This window comes from Suricata suricatta, chromosome 11 (genome assembly GCF_006229205.1).
Source record: "Suricata suricatta isolate VVHF042 chromosome 11, meerkat_22Aug2017_6uvM2_HiC, whole genome shotgun sequence".
Classification (NCBI taxonomy): Eukaryota; Metazoa; Chordata; class Mammalia; order Carnivora; family Herpestidae; genus Suricata; species Suricata suricatta.
The window spans coordinates 48266520-48288410 of record NC_043710.1 but is presented as its reverse complement, the minus strand read 5'-3'; the positions used below and the strand labels follow the sequence as shown (position 1 = coordinate 48288410).

General features: G+C 36.9%; 1 protein-coding gene across 6 annotated transcripts in view; it reads right to left on the bottom strand.

The window, feature by feature from the left end:
• STK33 (serine/threonine kinase 33) overlaps positions 1 to 21891 on the bottom strand; it is a 153963-nt gene that overhangs the window by 109124 nt on the left and 22948 nt on the right. For 3 of the 6 annotated variants that reach the window (XM_029956970.1, XM_029956973.1, XM_029956968.1), the window contains 2 exons: positions 10685 to 10802; positions 7360 to 7562 (listed from right to left, as the gene is read on the bottom strand). The exons of 2 other annotated variants lie outside the window; for them this stretch is intronic. The gene's annotated coding sequence lies outside the window, so the exon portion shown is untranslated. The remainder of the gene's footprint in view (positions 1 to 7359; positions 7563 to 10684; positions 10803 to 21891) is intronic. One more of the 6 variants, XM_029956969.1, reaches the window with a different exon arrangement.

Genomic DNA, 21891 nt, shown 5'->3' with positions numbered 1-21891 from the left:
GATTTTTGCCTCCTGGGGGACATTTGACACTGCCTGAGGACATTTTTAGCTGTCACAACTAGGGGAGCATCTGAGGGTAGAAGCCAAGGATGCTGCTAAACACTTACAGTACATGGGACAGGCCCACAACAAAGAATCGACCAGTCCAAAATGTCAATAGTTCCAGGGCTGGGAAACCCTGATGTAAAATAATACCAAGTACACAATCAAGTGAAATCAAATTTCTGAATAAATGGATGAAACTTAATAAACAAAATGATTTAATTTTCACTTTTTATAGTTTCCCATTATCTCCCTCAGTTTGATGCTGCCTAATACAAGACTCTATGCCTAGCCTCACGATCTCAATCTACTCATTCATCAGATTTCCCCAGGGTATCAAATATGACTAAATGAAAGTCACATGTTTACCAAAGATCTTGCCCTATGCCATGGTTCAAAGGAATCCAAAAGAGACACTACATTGATGATTCAACTGTCACTCAATATAGTAGATGCATACATTTTCAAATGCCTTTGATGATCAACAGCTCAAAAATATATAGCTTTTAACTATGAATTAAAACACCATTATTTTATTTGGTCACATATGTTGATAAACCAATGTATTTAAAATTCACAAGTCAGGACTAAAAAACTAAAATAAATAGTCTTTAGAAAAGACTAGGCTAGACTAGACTAAACTAGACTAGACTAGACTAGAATAGACTTTAGAAAAGATATCATGCAAACAGTGTAACTAGAAAAGCTTAAAAGGCTCATGTCACATGACCTTCCTAAACCGTCATTCACAATTTCCAAGTCAAAACAATCATAAAGAAATTTTTTAAATTCTAGAGTCCCCTAGGGGCACCAGGTGGCTCAATCAGTTAAGCATCTGACTTCAGCCAACTGCGGCTCAGGTCATGATCTCACAGTTGATGAGTTTGAGCCCCATATCAGGCTCTATGCTGGACAATTTAGAGCCTGGAGCCTGTTTTGGCTTCCTTTCCCCTCCCCCGCTCATGCTCTGTCTCTCTCTCCTCTCTGTCTCTCTCAAAAACAAATAAAAAGAAAAAAAGAAAAGAAAAAATCTAAGGTCCCAACTTAATCTAATATGAAAACTGCCTCCAGAGAGAAAATCGGACTTTTATGTTTTTTAACCCAGATTTATATATAGTCTTTCCTGTTATGTAGTCAGGGGTTGATTTTTATTAACAAGTACCTAGTATGCTGCTTGTTTCTAAAGAGGAATTATGGATACATTTAATTTTTTCTTTATAATTTTTTAAATTTTTCAAATTTTTTACAATTTTATATGAAAAGTAAATAATATACTCAAAGAAAAAGACCCTCTGATAATTCACATATACTAATTTATACTGAATCATATCCTATTCTAGGGTTAATTTTTAAGAACAACAGAGCTAATCATAAAGATATAGCATGCCTAAATTATTTATCTTTTATTTTATTTTTTTAATGTTTATTTATTTTTGAGAGAGAGAGACAGAGTATGAGTGGAGAAGGGCAGAGAGAGCAGGAGACAGAGAATCCAAAGCAGGCTCCAGGCTCTGTCTGGGCTGTCAGCATAGAGCCCGATGCCAGGCTCGAACTCATGAACTGTGAGATCATGACCTGAGCTGAAGTTGGATGCTTAACTGACTGAGCCATCCAGGCACCCCTTATCTCTTTTTTAAAAAGACATCACTTACAAAAAGGAAAAAAAATGAACATAGCTGAGACAAAGAAATGCTTCTAGCCAAAATGATGTTAATTACAAATACTATGTCAATTATAAACATTTGCACATTATAATGCAACTATTCTTTGTTTTGATTATTCTTGGAGACAAATATTTCTATGAGAAATATATCTCCATCCTTTATATTTAAATATTGCCTGAGACAATGTTATTTCACACACACAAAAAAGTACTCTAAGGATTACATCAACTAAAGCCATGACATGGTCTTACAGTTATATGTTGAAGAGCAATCTAAAAACTGTTCAAATGTTTATTCAGACAGAAATGGAGGGCACAGCTTCTCAATAAAAAGTTAGAAAAGGGAAGTTGTTTACCAGAGATATAGGTCCAAATGAACCAATGAATAACGAAATTCTATATGGGACTATTCCAAACTCATTTAAAGCCACATTCACTTGGAAAACCCAAAACAATCAAAATAAATACATTACCTAGACATGCTTTCAAATCTATTTCTCCCCGCTGGGTATCAACAACCAGAGAGGGTGTTGATTTGTTCTTTTCCTTCTTTTTTACGGCTAAATGAGCATGCAAACCATCAAAAGGGAGGCAAAAATGGAAATGACAGCACCACTTATGAATCTAAAATGATCTCTGTGAATCAATGTCCCTGAAATGGGCAAAAAGACATACAAACATCCCAAACAAGTAGTATCCCCTTTGTAAGAAAATCTGAATTTAGGGTTACTAACATTACAAAGGATTCTTGTACATATCAGTGCCCTGATGCATCTGTTTAGAAATCATTAACTACTTTTGAAGGGAAATCTAGCAACCAACTATTAACCTATAAATTCCTTCCAAAAGTTTTATTTGGAACCTACAATTACAAGGGACTGTATCAAGCACAGTGAGAAAAGCAAAGACTTGTCCATCACAGATTTTGGCCTCAAGAAGCTTACAAATCTAGCTGAGAAGATATGGCATGCCTAGACACAACCTCAAAACAAAGTAAGAACAAGTGCCTCAAGTGCAGTAAAAATAAAATGTCATAAGGAGTGAGAAGAAAAAGAAATGACTTCCAGCTGGGATGGTCTGAGAAAGACACTGAGATTAGACAGGAACATTTGAGATGGGCCTGGAACTATGCATGGGTCTTGCACCATCTTTGAAGGAGGTAAACAGATTGCAAGGAGAGAGAAACCACACAAGTGACAGTGGACATATCAGAAAGCATCCGTGCTCATCCAGAATTCTGTTGGCTAACACAGAGCGCTGCCAAAAGAAGAGTAATTAAAGATGAAACAGGATATTGAGATAAAGACCAATTTGGAATAGCTTGACCATAAGGCTGAGAAGTCTGGACTTTATTTGGGTAATTGGGGAGCCGGTAAAGATTTCTGAGCAGGAGAAAGCATCATCAAAGTTGTGCTTTAGAAAGATCAATCTAGCAGTAATTGAAGTAACTGAACATCAATCAAATGCAGACGATATAGCACAGTGAGTATAATGTAAGCCTGCAGGAATGCAGGAATTCATTTATAAAAATGTAATTTATATGCATCTTTTCAGTAACACAGCTCTATAAACTGTCTTGCTCATAGACTAGTACCTAATTATATAAGCATCTAAAAAGGTCATAAGTACTATAAAATGATATCACAAAACCTCTTGCCTCTGCCTGGAAATCCTTCCACCCCCTTTCCCTTCCGGTAAACTCCTTGTCCTGTAGGTCTCAGTTTAAATGTCACTTCCTCAGAAAGGTCTTTTTTAATCACTTATCCGAATTAGGTCTCTCTGGTATTTTTTCTCTTCCAAAGGAACTTGTACTCTTTTCTTCATTGCACTTATCACAATCTATAATTACATATTTTGGTCAGTAATTGATTAACATCTATCTCCCCCATCAGATTATGAGAGCAAGGACAGGACTATTTTTACTCATCATCATATTCTCCAGACATAAAACAGCACCACAAAGAGTAGGCACTTAACAAATATTTGTTCTCTGAAGAATGAATGAATGAAAAAGAGTAGAAGAGATTTTAAGGTCACGACTGTAATGTCCCTTTGCTAAAATGGCAAAGATACTTTCTTTCAGAGAGAAAAAATTAAAAGATTTCTTAAATTTCAACTTAAGTCCAAATTCCTATCTTCTAACATTTGAATAAAAGTCTATACTTCAACAAAGTAAATCTTAAACCAAGTATTCAAGCCAAAACAGACACTCTTACTTCTCGTACTTTAAAGAAATAATTCATAAGGTGACTTACAAGTCAACTGGAATAATGAACAGAATCTAAGTACAGGGTAAGCATTGTAAGCCAGATGTCAAGAAGGCGATTATATACTTGTTGTGACTCCTTGATCTATGCATATCATGTTGGAACCTCAAAAAGAACTTCAACACTCAACATGGAAGATTTTATGTTAAATTAAATAATCACTGGAGTCAATAAAACCCTCAAAGAAAGATAGCGAAGCTCCTTCACAAGTAATTCATTTCCAAATAATAAGTATGTGGTTTTCAATCACATGCTACTTGCACCTTTGTGTTTCATGCTACAAACTTGGTATGATATTTTCTTCATATAATAATACATGTATAGAAAATCAGCAGAGTAATGAACCTAAAGTCATAGAGGTCTAGAGAAGTCCAGAGGAGTTCAACATGTAGCATTTGGGATCTTAATACAAGACGAAGCCCTTTGCAAAATTTTAACTTAGAAAAATCCCCTAATTCCTTAGCATATGTAAACTCCCTGACCAATTGTCAATAAGGAACTAGAGAAGTTGGCTTAACCCTGGAAATGCTGAGCCAACTTCATACAATGGAGCACCTGAAACAAAAGGAAAGATATGATTTCCATCGCCCATTAGGGAGTGCTTGTGCATGTAAATTTTGCAAATCAGATGCACTATATAAACTTAAAATGAAAAGGAAAAAAAGATCAGCATAGATTTGTTCAAGGAGGAAGTCATTTTTGTTATACAGAGCTATTTACATTCTAAAAATCACTACGCTATGTAAAAATCACACCGTGAAAACACAGGACTTATGAGGGAAATGCAGTTAGGGATACAATACTCAAAATCTTTGTCAGTGACACACACACACACAAAAGATAGGAACCTAGTAAAAATGGTAGCACATCTTAATACATGTTAAATGGTTAAGAAATACATATATTTGGTAGCTTATCTTGAAGAAGACCTGAAGTTTGCTTGCAGATGTGAGTGCTTGGAAGGCTGTAGTTTGTGAGCTAATAGCTAACTTGTGGAAAGGTTACCTGAAATCAGAGAGAAAGTGTGACAGCTGCAGGTGGGTGTGGCTCGTAAGTCTAACTGAGGCAGCTGGTAGGTATCACAGGCGTGAGCATGTGCCATTCCGTGTATTCCTATGTGGCTCAGTTCAACGAGCTGCAATATTCTGTGTTCACCTGGTGCTTCTTTTTTTTTTAAGTTTATTTACTTATTTTGAGAGAGAGAAAAAGAGTAAGCAGGAAAGAGGCAGAGAGAGGGAAAGAGAGAGAATCCCAAGCAGACTCTGTACTGAGTGCAGAGCCCAACCCTGGGCTCGAACTCACGAACTGTGAGATCATGACCTGAGCCGAGATCAAGGGTTGGATGTTTAACGGACTGAGCCACCCAGGCACCCCTCACCTGGGATTTCTTGCTGACAAAATTGTGCATAAACAAATACAAATTTCATTTAAGCTTAAATTGGTTTCCAATATATCAATTACACTGCAGTGAATTCAGGTTTTCAAAACAAGTGTTAATAGCAGAACTGCCTATGTGGTGTTTAGACTCAAACAGCCAATGCCATTTCCCATTGTTCAAATATCTTGAGCTCAGTGGAATCACGAGATTTAGAAAAATCACAGATTCTCTACTAGAAAAAAAGTCACAAATAGACTTGTGTAAATTATATGGCCAAACTCTAGGAAATGCTGGGATCTGCTTGGCTCCATGAAAGTACAATCTTCTTCATAAAATTACTGCCTTTACAGTCCTAAGAATATAGTGACATAAAATCTAAACATCACTGCTAAATACATTTGATCAAATCTAGTTTTTGCTCAGGAATGCTGGATCTTCTTTTCCTATCATCAGTATTACCATTATCATACTGGCTCACCTTTTCTCTATACCACCAGCAGCCTTTATCATGATAACCAAAACCCAAAGCCAACAAACTGGCATAGCAGAATTCACAAAGCTTAGCAATAGCATTGTTCTTGTCCTTGGTGCTAGTTTCTAGGTTGGTATCACAACAATGGTCATGGAGTGAACATAGGGTTTACAAACAGATCTCATTTCATCTAGTTTTAGTTAGGAAAATGCAACCTGTAGGAGAAATGTCTGAATCTCTATTTATAGCATTTATCAAGCATTATATGTTCCCCAGGTTTGTAAGCATCAAGAACAGTTCAGTGCTTCATGCAAAGTTGGAGCTTAAATTTTTTTGAACAAATGTTCGTTGAACTTAGGTGATTTGTTTTGCTATCTATCCCCAAATAACTTTATTCCCAAAATATTAAGTTCTACTTTCAAAACCAATATAGTTGCCAATGGAAGATTATTTTCTTTGTTTTTAATTACTCTAAAATTAAAAGATGATTGCTGTAATGAAGATTGGAAGAGTCCAGAGGGTATAAAATGAAAACAAATGTTTACAACATCTCCATTCTCTACCTCAAAAACTACTTTTAATGGTTCTTGTGTAACATTCTAGAAACTTTCTATGCATTTATATGAATAAACTCTGTATTATTTTTAGTAAATAAGATAATAATGTATCTAGTCTTATGTAACATAATGTTTTTCTCTAAATATTATAGCCTGGCCACTTTTCCATACATATATTTATACATCTTCTGCTTTAATAGCTATATGATATTCCAAGGTATATAAGCACCTTAAGTTATTTAACAAACTCACATCAGTAGTCAAGTAAATTGTTTCCAAGTTGTTTCCTCTTTTAAGGGATGTTATAAGCAATATCCTTTTACATATATCTTTGTACTTTAAGATAAATATATTTGCAGAATATATTCTTAGAAGTAGCATTGTTGAGAGAAAAAAATGTGAACATTTCTAATTTTGATAAGTGCCAAATTGCCCTCAAGAAAGATATGAGAATGCCCATTTCACCATACCCTATCATTAAATATTTTCAAACTTTCTTATCTTTGTCAATTTGATAAGTGAAAAAAAGTGGCATCTGGTTTTAATTTCTACCTCTTTAATGATAAGTGAGACTAGTATTTTTTCAAATTTCTATTTTTCTGTAAAATGTTCATCCAGATTACCCATTTTTATACTGGTTGCTCATATTTTCTTGTTGACTTACCAATATTCCCTAAATATTAACAATATCAACCCTTCTTCTGTCAAGTATATTGTAATTATTCTTCCCTACTTGAGTATTTGTTCACTGATTCTTATCACAGTGATTTTGTCATGCAAAAGGTTTTACTTTTTATGAGATCAAATTATTCATCTTTTCCTTTATGGTCTCTGGGCTTAAAGTTATGCCTAGAAAGACTTCCACTGTCCTAAGATTATAAAACTATCTGCCCATATTTTCTCTTTAAAATAGTAATAATAAATAAGAGTAATTGTTACTGAATGTTTACTCTGGACGAGGCACTATTCCGAGCACTTACCATACATTTATTGCATTTAATCCTCACAAAAACCTTAGCAGGTTGGTAGTGTCATTATCTCCATGATACAGATGAAGATTCTGTGACTACAGATGAGGTTCAAACTTATCTGAAGTTACACAGCTGGTATGTGCCAGAGCCAAGATTTCACCTCAGACCAGTAAATTCATCAACTTTAGGCTGTGTCTACTCACACTTTCTCCCTGAAGAAAAATGAGTTCACACACTTACATATACCTTTACCTCTTTTATCTTCCCCCACCTTAAATTTGTTATAAATTCTTTTTCACTAATTTAAGTGTATAGCCCTTACATTTTCTTCTATTTCATACAGTGTATTTATTTAGATTTGACTTAGTTCAACATTTAAGTGGATTGCCCTGGCAATCCTTTTGAAGAGCATCATATGCTTCTCCATTCCTCATTTTCCTTTTTTTTTTAATTAAAAAATTTTTTATGGTTTTTATTTATTTTTGAGAGACAGAGACAGTGAGAGCAGGGGAGGGTCAGAGAGAGAGGGAGACACAGAATCCGAAGCAGGCTCCAGGCTCTAAGCTAGCCGTCAGCCCAGAGCCCGACGCCAGGCTCGAACCCACGAACCATGAGATCATGACCTGAGCTGAAGCTGGACGCTTAACTGACTGAGCCACCCAGGCACCCCTTCCTCATTTTCCTTATTTGTGACTAATTTTATTCACGAGGTAGTTTTTCAGAAACTACGTCCTTGAATGTTTGAGGAATTGTTTGATACCTTTATACATAAGCCACAGCTTGACTAAGTAGCAAGTCTTCCCACATATACCACACCGAAACTCGAGAAACACTCAATCACTGCCTTCTGGCTCTGACTCTCACCATGACATTTAAGGTCAGTCTGATTTTCCACCTTTTGAGTGACTTGCTTTTTATTCTCAGATGCATATAAGGTTCTTTTCTTAACCTTGAAGCATGCTAGCTTTATCATTATGTGCTTATTTGATACTGATCATCCTGTTTCAGTTTTTCCTAGAACCATGTCCCTTTTTGATTCTACATATTATGAATTTCCTTAATTTCTAAAAGATTTTCTATCATATATTTAATTTTTTCTGTTCATTTGTTCCACTCTCTTTATTAGGCACACCAGTCATGCATATGTTGGATCTGCTCTGCCTGTCTTTAGTGTGTATATTATGTAAAACTTTTAGCTGCAAGCATTTATCAAATGGTAGAAGCCTAACTTGAATTGGCTCAGATAAAAGAAATGTATTGGAAGGATGCTGGAATACCTCATCCATCTCTAGGAAATGCAACAAAGCTTCAGGGCCTCGGGGATAACTAAAACCACACACTCAAACAGAACACCACCGTCACCATGCCTTCTTATCTCAACCACATGGTTTCTCTCTTACTTTTACTTTAACTGCTTCTATAGTGTTGACTTGCTCTTACTATCCCAGACAGACCAGCTTCCTCGTGAGGCAGGGAACGCGACTGCCAACAGCCCCAAAGCCTCACACACCATGACCGTCACCACTGGAAAGGAGTTGCCTTCCTTTCCTTAATTCTAACTTTTAAAACTCCTATGTTCCCTTCATATTATTTGAGTGAATATAGATGTATCTTTCTGGAATTTCTATTTCCTGAAATAATTCTTTTTTTTTCACCGAAAAAATTCTTAATCTGAAATGCACTTCATATGTATAATTAGAGTAAAGCAATTTTGATAACTTTGGTTTGCCAATTTATTGCTTGTTCATTTTTGTTCACTTGATTCTGCTCAACTTCTGCAAAGCTCATTTCTTCCTTTTACTTCCCCCTCATTTTATTATAGGTTAGAAGGTGGGTATGAAAAAACACTGGTCACTAAGTCTCAACTCTCCCTCTGTTCTGAAATATGGAACTAGCTCCCCTGGGGACTTTCCAATTTTTCACATGGTCTGCTCCAACTCCTAACCCTCACAGGATGGGCATTCAAGGCCCTCCACTTTCTTTCAGTGAGATTCACTTAATTTCACTCTGTTTACAATCTAGAGAAGTGTGTATCAGCTTTTAGCATCCTTCTGAGATTTGATCCATATTTCACTCTACTTCTTAGAAATCAGTCCACACTTTCTGGGATGCAGCAAAGGCAATCCTAAGAGGAAAGTTTATTGCAATCCAGGCCTATTTCAACAAACTAGAAAAAGCACAAACTCAAAATCTAACAAAGCACCTAAGGAAACTAGAAAGGGAGCAGCAAGAGCACCCCAAACCCAGCAAAAGAAGAGAAATAAGAAAGATCAGGACAGAAATAAACAATATAGAATCTACAAAAACAACTGAACAGATCAATGAAACCAAGAGTTGGTTTTTCAAAAAAGAAATCAGTCCACAGCCTAGAATTGAGACATCTCTTAGTTTCACAGAACTTTTCTTTGTGTTTCATTATATTTGTTGAGTTTTAATTAGTTCCGTGACGGGGAATATATTTAATTGCCTTTATTTTTCTAGATATCTCCTAAATCTTCAGAAGTCATAGTTACTATTAAAATCTACTTTGAAAAACTTACAATCCTTTCACTCATCAACTATGCATGGAATGTTAACAATGTGCAAACCACTTTGGAAGGCACTGAAGTGAAGAAGGCAGAAATAGTTCCTACCTTCTTGGAACTTATAGCATGGAAGACAGGTTTTAAACAAATAATCACAAGGATAATAAATCAGTAAATGGTAAAAGAGTGGTTGTTAAAGCAGAGATTAAATAGAGTGATTTCTATGGTGCTTCTCAGTACAGGGAGAGGCAAAAGTCTCCTTGAGGCTAACTTTGTTTATTTTGTAAAGAGTTCCCTAGGTTTGCCTCCCTTAGTGACAGATGCCAAGATAAGTAAGTACCCTGGATGTAACAGAACTGTTTTTAGCTGTAGAACCTAAAAATAACTACCTTTGTTCTTGGGATGCAAAGCCCATAGGCCTTCTGAGGGTATTCCTTAGAATTACAAGTTCGGAAAATCTGCAGGGGTAAACCTGATGTGGCCATGACCAAAGTCTTCTGGCAAGAAGGGATGCAAGTGTCTCTGAAAGAGTACTTGCTAGGCAGAAGCTGTCTGAGTTGGTGACTCATGTTGAACTCAACCCAAGTATACATGAAGGAAGAGTGACAAGTGACTCTATCCCAGCCTATAGCTACCATAACAGAAGATTATCCTTTGAGGACCAATGACTGAGCATATGAGTGTCAACTAATGACACATTCTGTGGTTTGGAGAGGTCATCCCAGTGTAACAAATAATTTGCCCCTTTGGGCTATGCAGGACCAGTCTTCAACACAAGTCTTTATCAGCAACAGCTTTATTGTACTTACCAGATTTCCAGTTCACTCTCTACCTGGTAAATGGAATTAACACTCCTTTGGAATGTCCAGGTCCTTAGACAACACATAAAGTGAAGGGAGAGTCCTCAACAGAGAGACAGTGAACTTTCTGGCAATAAAAACATGTAGGAAAAATGCAATTAAATTGATAATTAAGGGATCTGACTACACTGGAATTTATTTTGTTTTTGTTTTTGTTTTTGTATAGTTTATTGCCAAGTTGGCTTCCATATAATACCCACTGCTCTTCCCCACAAGTGCCCGCCTCCATGTCCATCACCACCTTCTCCTCTCCCCCTCCCCTTCAGCCCTCAGTTTGTTTTCAGTATTCAAGAGTCTCTAATGATTTGCCTCCCTCCCTCTCCCTAACTCTTTTTCTCCCCATCCCCTCCCCGTGGTCCTCTGTTAAGTTTCTCCTGCTACACTTATGAGTGAAAACAAATGGTATCTGTCCTTCTCTGCCTGACTTATTTCACTTAGCATGACACCCTCCAGGTCCATCCACATTGCCACGAATGGCCAAATTTCATTCCTTTACATTGCCATGTAGTATTCCATTATATATATATATAAACCACATCTTCTTGATCCATTCATCAGTTGATGGACATTTAGGCTCCTTCCATGATTTGGCTATTGCTGAAAGTGCCACTATGAACATTGGGGTATATGTGCCCCTATGCATCAGCACTTCTGTATGGGATTTCTTTTAAAGACTGACACCTGAGCAGAGATCTGAAGGCCCATGAGCAGTTAGTTGGGGAAGCAAAGAATACATTCCAAAAGGAGAATCCAGGTAGGAACTTGAAGACTTGAGGAAACCAAAGGGGGTCAGGATGGCTGGACTGTGAAGAAGGGCCATGCCTCTGTCAAAGATGGTGAGGGAGGTGACGGCCATCTCCTATAGGACTACATTAGTCTACATTAAAGATTCCAGGTTTTATCCTGAGGGCAATGCAAAGTAACACATAAGATTTAAGAGTGAAATGATCTGGTTTGCATTTGTAAACTACGACTTTAGTTTTAAGATACAAGAGAGTCAAGAGTAGAAATGAGTAGGAAAGGGGCTGGGGAACTATTTAAGGAAGAGTGAATGGGTGCAAGCAGGGTCATTGATTTGGCTGATAGGGAAAGCCCCACCAAACGTCTTCTTTCTCTATGAAATAGCAAGTAGGAGAGAGAGCTTACTGTGGGCATTTATGGATTGAAAACAGGGATTAGTAAATTCAGTCCCAAAAGCCTCTTGGAAGAGTGTAGGCACGGTGGCCTCGTAGAATTCTGCTAAGACTTAGAAGGGAATTCTGGCACTTGTGGATCCAGTGTTAGACTATACTGCTGGGTTAAGAATTCTATATTAGTTTGTCAAAATAAATCAAAGTTTTAACCAAGAGATTAAAAGCTATATAAAGAAATACAGCTTTTGCTTGCCCTTGTACAGCATGTGGATGTACTCTTCCTAAGTATCACCTGCAAGCAACTTCAGATGAAAAAAGCGAGAGAACTTGGGGAATACTTTTAGCAGTTGACCATAGATAGACCCTGGCTAGACCACAAAAAAGAGAACCTTATTAAAAGCATTCTTAGCTGATGGCCCTTTCACCATTAACCAGTCACTTAGGTCAAAAAACAAAAGATAAATGCTATTCCCCAGGTCTAGTGCCACCATCAACATGGAGGAAATGATGAAAGCCCCAGATTATAGGGGAAATTCAGCAACGGGTGCCTTTGGGAGAAGAAAGCTGACATTCTGTCCTCAGCCCTTCAAAAACATATCCCAAGCAGAAAGAGATCTAGGATCAAAGCTATCTTTAAAGGACCAAAAGATCTCAGAAGCACTGCTGCCTGCAGGTGTAAAAATAAAGTGACAAAAGTATACTGACAGACCAAATTAGTGATCCCTAAACTTCCTTTTAGGTTGGCCCACTACTCTTCCTATTAAGACTCTAGAAAGTCCTTGAGAGGGCACCTCCAGTAGTGTCATTTATGAAAAACCAAGCCAACAGAGAGAACACCTAGTAAGATAATTAGTGGATTTTAGGAGAGAGAGAAAAAAAACAACAAAGTAGTGAGAAGTACAAGGGATAGATTCACCACCACCTAATCACTGCTATGTGGAGAATATAGGTCTTTACTGTGAATATAGGCAGAGGTGAAGAAACTTCACATTTTTAACAAAAATACACCCACTCCCGCCTCCCTGGAAGTTATAACCCTCGACTTTTGGTATAATTGGGGTTTACCCATGGGGTTAATTTCCCATTGGATGTAAGCCTATGACTGTTCCTACCCTACAGGAAGCATAAAACTGAGGCAGAAAAGAAATATCTTCTGCATCAGGAAGCACAACTTCATAGCTGGAGTCACAAAGCTCTGGGTTCAAATCTCAGTCTAGCCAATTACAAGCTGTATGACCCCAGGCAAGTTACTGAAACTCTCTGGGCCTCAGTCATCTTATCTATAAAAGGGGATTAGAATTTGCCTTGTAATGGGGCACCTGGGTGGCTCAGTTGGTTGAGCGTCCAACTTTGGCTCAGGTCATGATCTCACAGTTTGTGGGTTCGAGCCCTGTGTCGGGCTCTGTGCTGACCAATAGCTCAGAGCCTGGAGCTTGCTTCAGATTCTGTGTCTCTTTCTCTGTCTGCCCCTCCCCTGTTCACTCTCTGTCTCTCACTATCTCTCAAAAATAAATAAATGTTTTTAAAAATCTGCCTAGTAACATAAGAAGAAAATGAGATAATATATACAAAGTAGCTGACATGTATTAAGTACTCAGCAAGGGAAAAGGTACTGTTAAGAATCACCAATTCTTTCTCACCTTCCACTCATGATTCTCTGCTACCTCTGAAGATTCTCAGGTCCTAGATATAACTTGTTTACCTGGAAGCCCAATATCCTGTCTGCTTCTGCCTATCTCTGTCTATGTGCAGGATTCTCTTGTCCCTCTCTCTTCCAACAGTCCCCCAGATTTAACTTCTTCCCTTTCCAGACCTACAAGCTCTGCTGACCCACCTTCCCATGGAAATCCCCTCCCTGGCCTGGCCTCTTCTGCATGTTGCCATTCACTTCCAGTATGACAAATCTGAAGTCAAGTCAGGTTCTTTCCATTAGTTTGAAAGCTGCCTAAAAGTCTTTATTTAAACTGTAGTAGCCAAAACCATTTCTTACACATAACTAAATTACTCTGTACTCAGGACCATGCTAGAATCTGCAAATAACTATTTGGAGTCTGCCAAAATATGACACTCCTATTTTATAACCACAGAAGTTTCCTCAAAATATTGCTTCTAAATGAAGACTCTTGGTTTCTACATCATAATTCAATACCTTGTCATTTCTAAAACTTGAAAGCTGAGAAATAAAAGTCTATAGGCTACTCAAAAAGATTCTTAGACCCACCAGAGAGTGTCTATTAGTGATATTAAATAATATCACTATTTGATTACCCTCAGGATAAATTCTATGTCCTTGAATGAATTAAATGGGATTTGGAGTCCCAGCAACTCAAAATTGGTCTAATATTTAATATGTGGTTAGTTTAGAGGCAATAAGGAAAGGTCAAGGTCATTAGCCTTTTCTCTGCCAGTTTTCATCTCCTAGGATCTTTATTAAATACTGCAAATCTATTGAGCCAATATTGGTTCTTATAATAGTCATATATGCCTTTACTACTATAAAGATGACTCTTTGATTATGTTTCTAATTCAAAAATTATCCTGCTATCCAAGTTTCTCTCAGAACATACTTCTTTAACTTAGTATACTTGAAATTTTGCACTTCCCAAGAACAGGAAGCAGACAATACTGACATTGCCAAATGATAGACTGACCTCTAGTGGAAATTAAAGAAATTACCAAGCAAGCTTTTTGGAGATGTCTTTAATAACAAAGTTGGAGTTGTCAAACTTACGATATTATTAATAATGTTTAAAATACTGATAACAAAAATTTACTTGGGATTTCTTAATCAATTTGAGCCAAACATAAAAGAATAGGATTCATAGCAGAGAATCTGGTTCATAGCTCACTTCTGTCACTTTCTAGCTGACAATGTTTGTCTCTGTTTCCATCTGTAAAATGGAAAAAAATAACATTACCCTACCTCACAGAATTGATGTGAGGGTCAAATGAGTCAATATATGGAACATATCTAGAACACTGTGTGATACATAGTTCAGTGACATAAAATTATTGATTATTGTGACTTGTAGCTGGAACAAAGTATGGCTGGAAGCATAGCATAATTTCAGCGGATATGAAGAAAACCAAGAGTCCTGGCAGGTACACACTTCTAAAGGGATTAGGCTAAAACCAACCGATTCAGTTAGTCTTCCATTTCCAGCGATAACCGAGCTATGCCTGTATGTAATACAACAGCAGGGGGCGGGGGGGACCAGAAGGAAGTGAACTCTGCCGGATTATTATTTTGTGGAAACTACTGGAAAGTCTTTCTATCGTCCCAATATGAGCACGAGGAAGAACACCACATATTATCTTTTAAAACAACAGCCACGTCCACCTGGACCTTTCAGGCTCTGAAGTCCTTCTCACTCAGTGTTTGTAGCACATACAACTAGCACCTTGTTGCACACTAAATCGTAATTGGCCTCAGAGTCTCTGAATCACATCTGTAGCCCTTTTCTACAACTGACTTACTCTTTTATTAGACTTATATTACAGAAGTCTAAACTTCAGAAAACAATATTCCACTGCTTCCAGAGTAATATATCTAATTAATAACTAAAAGATGCCTCCATACAAAGTTAATAAAATAATTTCCACCTCTTGCTCCAAGGAAAGCCCAAATCAGCAATTATTTTCAGCTGACAGAAATGCTCATAAAATTGAAAAATGATCTATAATTCCAAGGTACTTCTTTACCACAAATAATTGCCATCCAGAGCAAAATGGCTTGTTTTCTCATAAAACAATATGATCCCTCTAATAAAATGAATATAGTTCTTAGTTCTTTCCATCACTGTCCTGAGGTGCCCTAATTCATTTCGATTAATTCAAATATTTCATGCTGTGAACATTCCAGACTGAAATTAAAAGTTGCAACTCAGTTATTCAATACAAACATGAGCCCATTAAAATGACATAAAAGTTCCTCTCAGGCCTTATTCATAACATCTACGTGTATTTACTACAAGAGACTAAAAGGACCAATTTATGTAACTTGAATCATAAATTGTAGATAATGTTTTATATATGTAAAACCACAACTCAAAAATAATTGCAAAAATGAATAGTACAATATGGTTAGGTAAATGATTTCTAGAAAAAAATCATTTAAAGTAACCAAGAAATGTAACACTATTAAAGCATATATTTTAAGATAACAGCAAAAAATAGCCTGTTTGAAGTTTTTGGGAAACTCAAGCTTATTTAGAAATATAAAAGCAATAATACCACTTCATTACAGTCCTGATTTTCATTAAATACAGTGCCATAAAAACTGCGTCCCTGAATATTTCCCTAATACCTCTCTAGAAAATATAATACAGCAGGAGGAAGATCAATTCTGATACTACAGAGAAAAAAGCCCAATTCTCTTACACCTCCTTTGTTGACAGATTTAATCAATGATGTGCTATGTTACTTTCTTGTTTTTCTAGTACTAAATCAACACTTATATTCTTAAGATTGAAACAACAGCAATTCAGCAGACAAGGCAACGAATATACCCAGGCAAAGACCTAAAGAAAAGTATTTATTAGTGTACATAATGATATATGACAGCATATATGTTACAGCACCTTTTTAGAAACTAAAAGATATGGAAGCTCAAGTAGAATGAAGCCCAATCCTCCTAAGGAGTATTTTCTAGAGAAGGCCCACTAAATGACTTCTAAGAAACATCAGAATGTATGAATTTTACCAAGGTCTATTCTGTAATTCTCAACTTTGCTGCACACTTCACAGAAATTGGCAAACTGATTCCAGAGTATATTTGCAAAGGCAGAGGTCCCAGAAAAGATAAAACAGTCTTAAAAAAGAAAAAGTTGGAGAACTCATGCTACTTGGTTTCAAGACTCAATATAAAGGTACAGTAATCGAGACGCTGTGCTATTGGGGCATGGAAGAAATCAATGGAACAGAACAAAGGTCAACTGATTTTCAACAAAGGTGGCAAAGTAATTCAATGACTTATAAAAGTCTTTTCAACGAATACTGTGGAAACAACTGCCCTAACCAAGCTGAAAAGCAAGTCTCAAAAGGCTTCAGATGACTTCAAGCAACTTAACTGCAGGCCAGCACAAAACCCAACACTATGTAAAGAAAGTCAATTTAATCCGCCAACCACCAACATGAAAGTCACAATGTCTGACATCCAGTTGAAAGCTGGCAGGCACATGGCCCCCAAATGACAGAGGTGATAGATCTAGCAGTCAAGAATGTTAAAACAGCCATTATAAATATGCTCTTCATGTTTAAAAGGGTAGAGAAATACATGAACATGATTAAGAAATGGAAGATTTTTTTTAATTCCCCAGATGGAATCTCCACAGACGAGAAATACATGAAATAAAAAATGGAGTAGGCAGGATTAACAGCGTATTAGACACTTCCAAAGAAAAGATCAGTTAGTTTGAAGGCATAGCAATAGGAACTATCCAAAATGAAGCACAGAGAGAAAATAAAAAGGCTAAATAAGAATAAACAGGGCTTCAGTGACCTGTAGGACAATATCAAGCATACAGTATACATATAAATGGTATCAAAGGAGAGCAGAAAAAATTAAGAAAAAATAGCTGGGAATTTTATAAACATGATGATAACTACAAATCCACAGATTCAAGAATTTCAACAAACTCCAAACTGGCATGCCAGATTTTTCAAAACAATATAGATAAAAACGAAACATGAAGAAGTTAACCCCATCAAAATTAAAAATTTATGCTCGGTGAAAGACTTTTTTAGGGGTCTAAAAAGGCAAAATACAGACCTGGAGAAAATATTTGCAAAAAATACATCTGATAAATGATTTATATCTAGAATATGTAGTCTCAAAATTCAATATTCAAAAATACAATTAGAAAATGGGCAAAACACATGAACAGCCATTTCACCAAAGAAGGTACACAAACGACAAATAAACACATTAAAGATGATCAACCTCACTGCCCATTAGGGACATGTGAACTAAAATCACAATGATAGGTCACCATCAGACTGGCTAAAATAAAAAACAGTGACAGTACCACATGATGTGAAGATGTGAAAAGTTAGATCACTCATATGGGTGCTTGGCTGACTTGGTCCAAACAGATCAAGATTCTTGATCTTGGGGTTGTCAGTTCAAGTCCCATGTTGGATGTAGAAATTACTTAAATAAATAAATAAAACTTGAAAAAACAGAAAGAAAAATTAGATCACTCATACGGTGTTGGTGGAAATGTAAAATAATACAGTCACTCTGATCAATAGCTTGACAGTTTCTTTTAAGACTATAGAAGAGGGGCACCTGGTGGCTCACTCAGTGAAGCACCTGACTTTGGCTCAGATTATGATCTCATGGTTCATGTGTTCGAGCCCCATATCAGGCTCTGTGCTGACAGCTCAGAGCCTGGAGCCTGCTTCAGATTCTGTCTCCCTCTCTCTCTGCCCCTCCCCCACGTTCTCTCTCTCTCTCCCAAAAATAAATAAATTTTTTTAAACTAATAAATAAAATAAAACCAAAAAAATAGACTTCTCATATAACCTAGGAGTTGTACTCTTGGGCATTTATTCAAAAAAAATGATCATTTGTGTTCACATAGAAATCCACACATGAATGTTCATAGCAGCTTTATTAGTACCGGTCAAAAACTGGAAATGCCCCAAATATCCTCTGACAGGTGAATAGCTAAACAAGTTGTGATGCATCTATACCAAGGAAAACGACTCAGAAATAAAAAGGGAACAAACTATTAATACATGCAACAAACTTTGATAGACGAGCCTCAAGGGAATTAAGCTGAGTGGAGAGAGCCAGTCTCAAAAAGTAACACACTTTATGATTTGATTTATATAACATTTTCAGAATAACACAAGTATAAAGAGGAGGACAAATTAGTGGTCGTCAGGGATTGCAGATGGGGGAGGGGTGGGCGTGGCTGTAAAGGAACAGCGCCGGGAGCCTGATGGCGGTGGTGCAGTTTAGCGTCTTGATTGTACTGATACACAAAACTACATGTGATTGTTAAAAACCTCCACAAACCACACACACACACACACACACACACACACACACACACACTCACACGAATGTAGAGAATAAACTCTGTGGATTGTACCAATGTCCATTTCCTGGTGTTAATATTATACTATAGTTACTTGAGATGTTAATAGCAGGGGACGATGGATAAAAGGTATATAGAACCTCCTGTACACTTCTTTGCAACTTCTTGTAAACTTACAGTTTCAGGCAAGGGAGATATTATAGGGACTAACTTAATCTAGGAGTTAGCCAATCAGTAACAGACTTGCATTTGTAGATGTTACAGAAAACGTTCATAAGATGGTGAGTGGAGGGCAGCAAGCAGAAACCAGGCATCCAAGAAGAAAGAACAAAGAGAGAGCTCTAAATGGAGGAGTGAAAGGGAGCTAAAAACAAGCGGCAGGAGCTTCCTAATCCTCCTCATGACCGCCTTACACTATCAGCATTTAAGCAATGTCTGGGAACTCATATTAGTGACCATAATTTGCAAGGACAATAAAAGGATCGTCTATGTTGTGAGGTGACCTCTCTCATTCACAGCAAGAATTACAACCAACAATCAAGAGAATATGTTCCTGAGCCTTTCAGATTTCATTTCCTTTCAGCGCTTTCCAAACTATTTGATGTTCTCAAAACCATCTAATGTAATAAGAGGAAATAAATAAACCTGAAATCCATTTTCTGATTGTAGATAAAACTCTTATGATATATTACTATCTGATAAGATGTGTACCATAAATTGTGTTATTTCAACTGCTTGATGTGTGAGTAAAACAGATACTAACTTTCTCACACTCAGTAATAACAGCTAACATTTACTAAACATCTTTTATGTGCCAGGAAGTGGTCTAAGTAGTTCTAGGATACTGACTCACTTAATTCTTATAACAACTCTATAAAGCAGGTCCTATTAATATCTTTATCTAACAGATTATGAAACCAAGATATAGACAGGTTAGGTAACCTGCACAAGGCCACACAGCTAATAAATGATAGAGACAGGAAACCCAGGAAATCTACGATCAGACCAGACCCTTAAGAGTAATGCTACGAGAGAAAGCAAGTGGTAGACATTCTAGAGTTCTGTCATTTCACAGAAGACTACTGGATGACTTCAAACAGTCCTGAACAAAGAATGAAAGAATTGTTCTAACTCCCTGGGATTTAAGGTTCCCAAACAACTCACTGGCTGACTAACTTATACTAAAATGATTCAAACATTTCAGCACTATGCACCAAAACTCAAGAATAGTCAGGGCACCATTAAAAATTTTTAATTATCATCAAAGTAAACAAAAAACCAAACATGAACTTAGAAGAAAAGTTTTCAAACCTATGACATGCACTTTATGCAATAAGAGTATTTTATGGAGAGGCACCACTCTGGGCACTGGAAATATAAAATGAAAAACACAAATAAGTTCCCGAGTCTCACAGAGCTTGTACCTTAAGAGGGGAAAAAGGGAGAGAGAGACAAAAAGTAAAGTGCCTTTGCACTGTTGTGCAAACAAGAGGACAGTGAGATTGAGAGTAAACTTGGAAATGGCTTCAGTCTGCATAATCAACATAGTCTCTCTGAAAAGGTGATTTTTAAGTGGAAAGTTGAAGTACAAGCATTTTTTAATATGTCAACTCTACAGATTTAGTAACTCAGCATTTTACTATATGGAAACTATAATTTATGCCCAGAGAAAGTAATTTACCTAGTGATAACTTTGCCTTTCTTTCAAAGAAAACCTTAGAACACCTAATAACACAGACACAAATATTAAGAATCCTTTGCCCTTTTTCTTGTAGTTGTTCTCATTTTCAGATGCTATGCATATGAAGGAAAAAAAGTAAGGTGGATGTATATAACATTCTTGAAATGATAACACTATAGAGAGATGGAAACAGGACCTGTGGTTTTCAGGGATTAGGTGAGGAGATAGGGAGGTGGTTGTGGCATGAGGGACCCTACACACACACACACACACACACACACACACACACACACACTAAAATTGGTGAAATCTGAATAAGATTGTCTCTATGTCAATTCCCTGGTTGTGCTATTATACTATACTTTATATAAGATGTCACCAGTGTGGGAAACGGGATGAAGAGCCCCACAGGATCTCTATTGTCTCTTACAGCTGCATGTGACTCTACAACTATATCAAAATAAAAAGTTATTTTAAAAACATAACGTGAGAGGCACCTGGTTGGTTCAGTGGGTCATGTTTCTGACTCTTGACTTCAGCTCTGGTTATGATCTCACAGTTCATGAGATCAAGCTCTGCTCCAGGCTCTGAACTGACAGTACGGCAGGGCCTGCTTAGGATTCTCTCTCTCCCTCTCTCTCTGCCCCTCCCACCCCAAGATAAATAAACAAACATTTTTATGCATACATGTGGTGAACATCAGATACTTATTGAGGAAGCATCAAAATATTGCAAAGGAACAGCTTTCAACAAATTTCATGCACTAATCTATTGGTTTAATTTAAGAACTAGACCCCATCAAAGAGTAAAACAGACTTTGAAGCTTGTAGACTGAAAAATTAGACAAATATGCATTTTTCACATAAGAGGCATCTGTAATCTCAAACTATAACATAACTGCAAATGTACTTCAACATTAATCATTTTCAAGCTACAACCCAGGAAATAAAATTATACTATTAAAAGGAAAATGAACAAATCAAGAGAATATAGATGCTGGCAATGATGTGGAGAGACGGGCACCCTCCTACACTGTTGATAGGAATGTAAATTGGTGCAGCTGCTCTGGAAAACAGTGTGGAGGTTCCTCAAAAAACTATCCGTAGAACTCCCCTATGACCCAGCAATAGTACTACTAGGGATTTACCCAAAGGATACAGAAGTGCTGATGCATAGGATCACATGTACCCCAATGTTCATAGTGGCACTTTCTACAATAGCCAAATCATGGAAAGAGCCTAAATGTCCATCACCTGATGAATGGATCAAGAAGATGTGGTTTATATACACAATGGA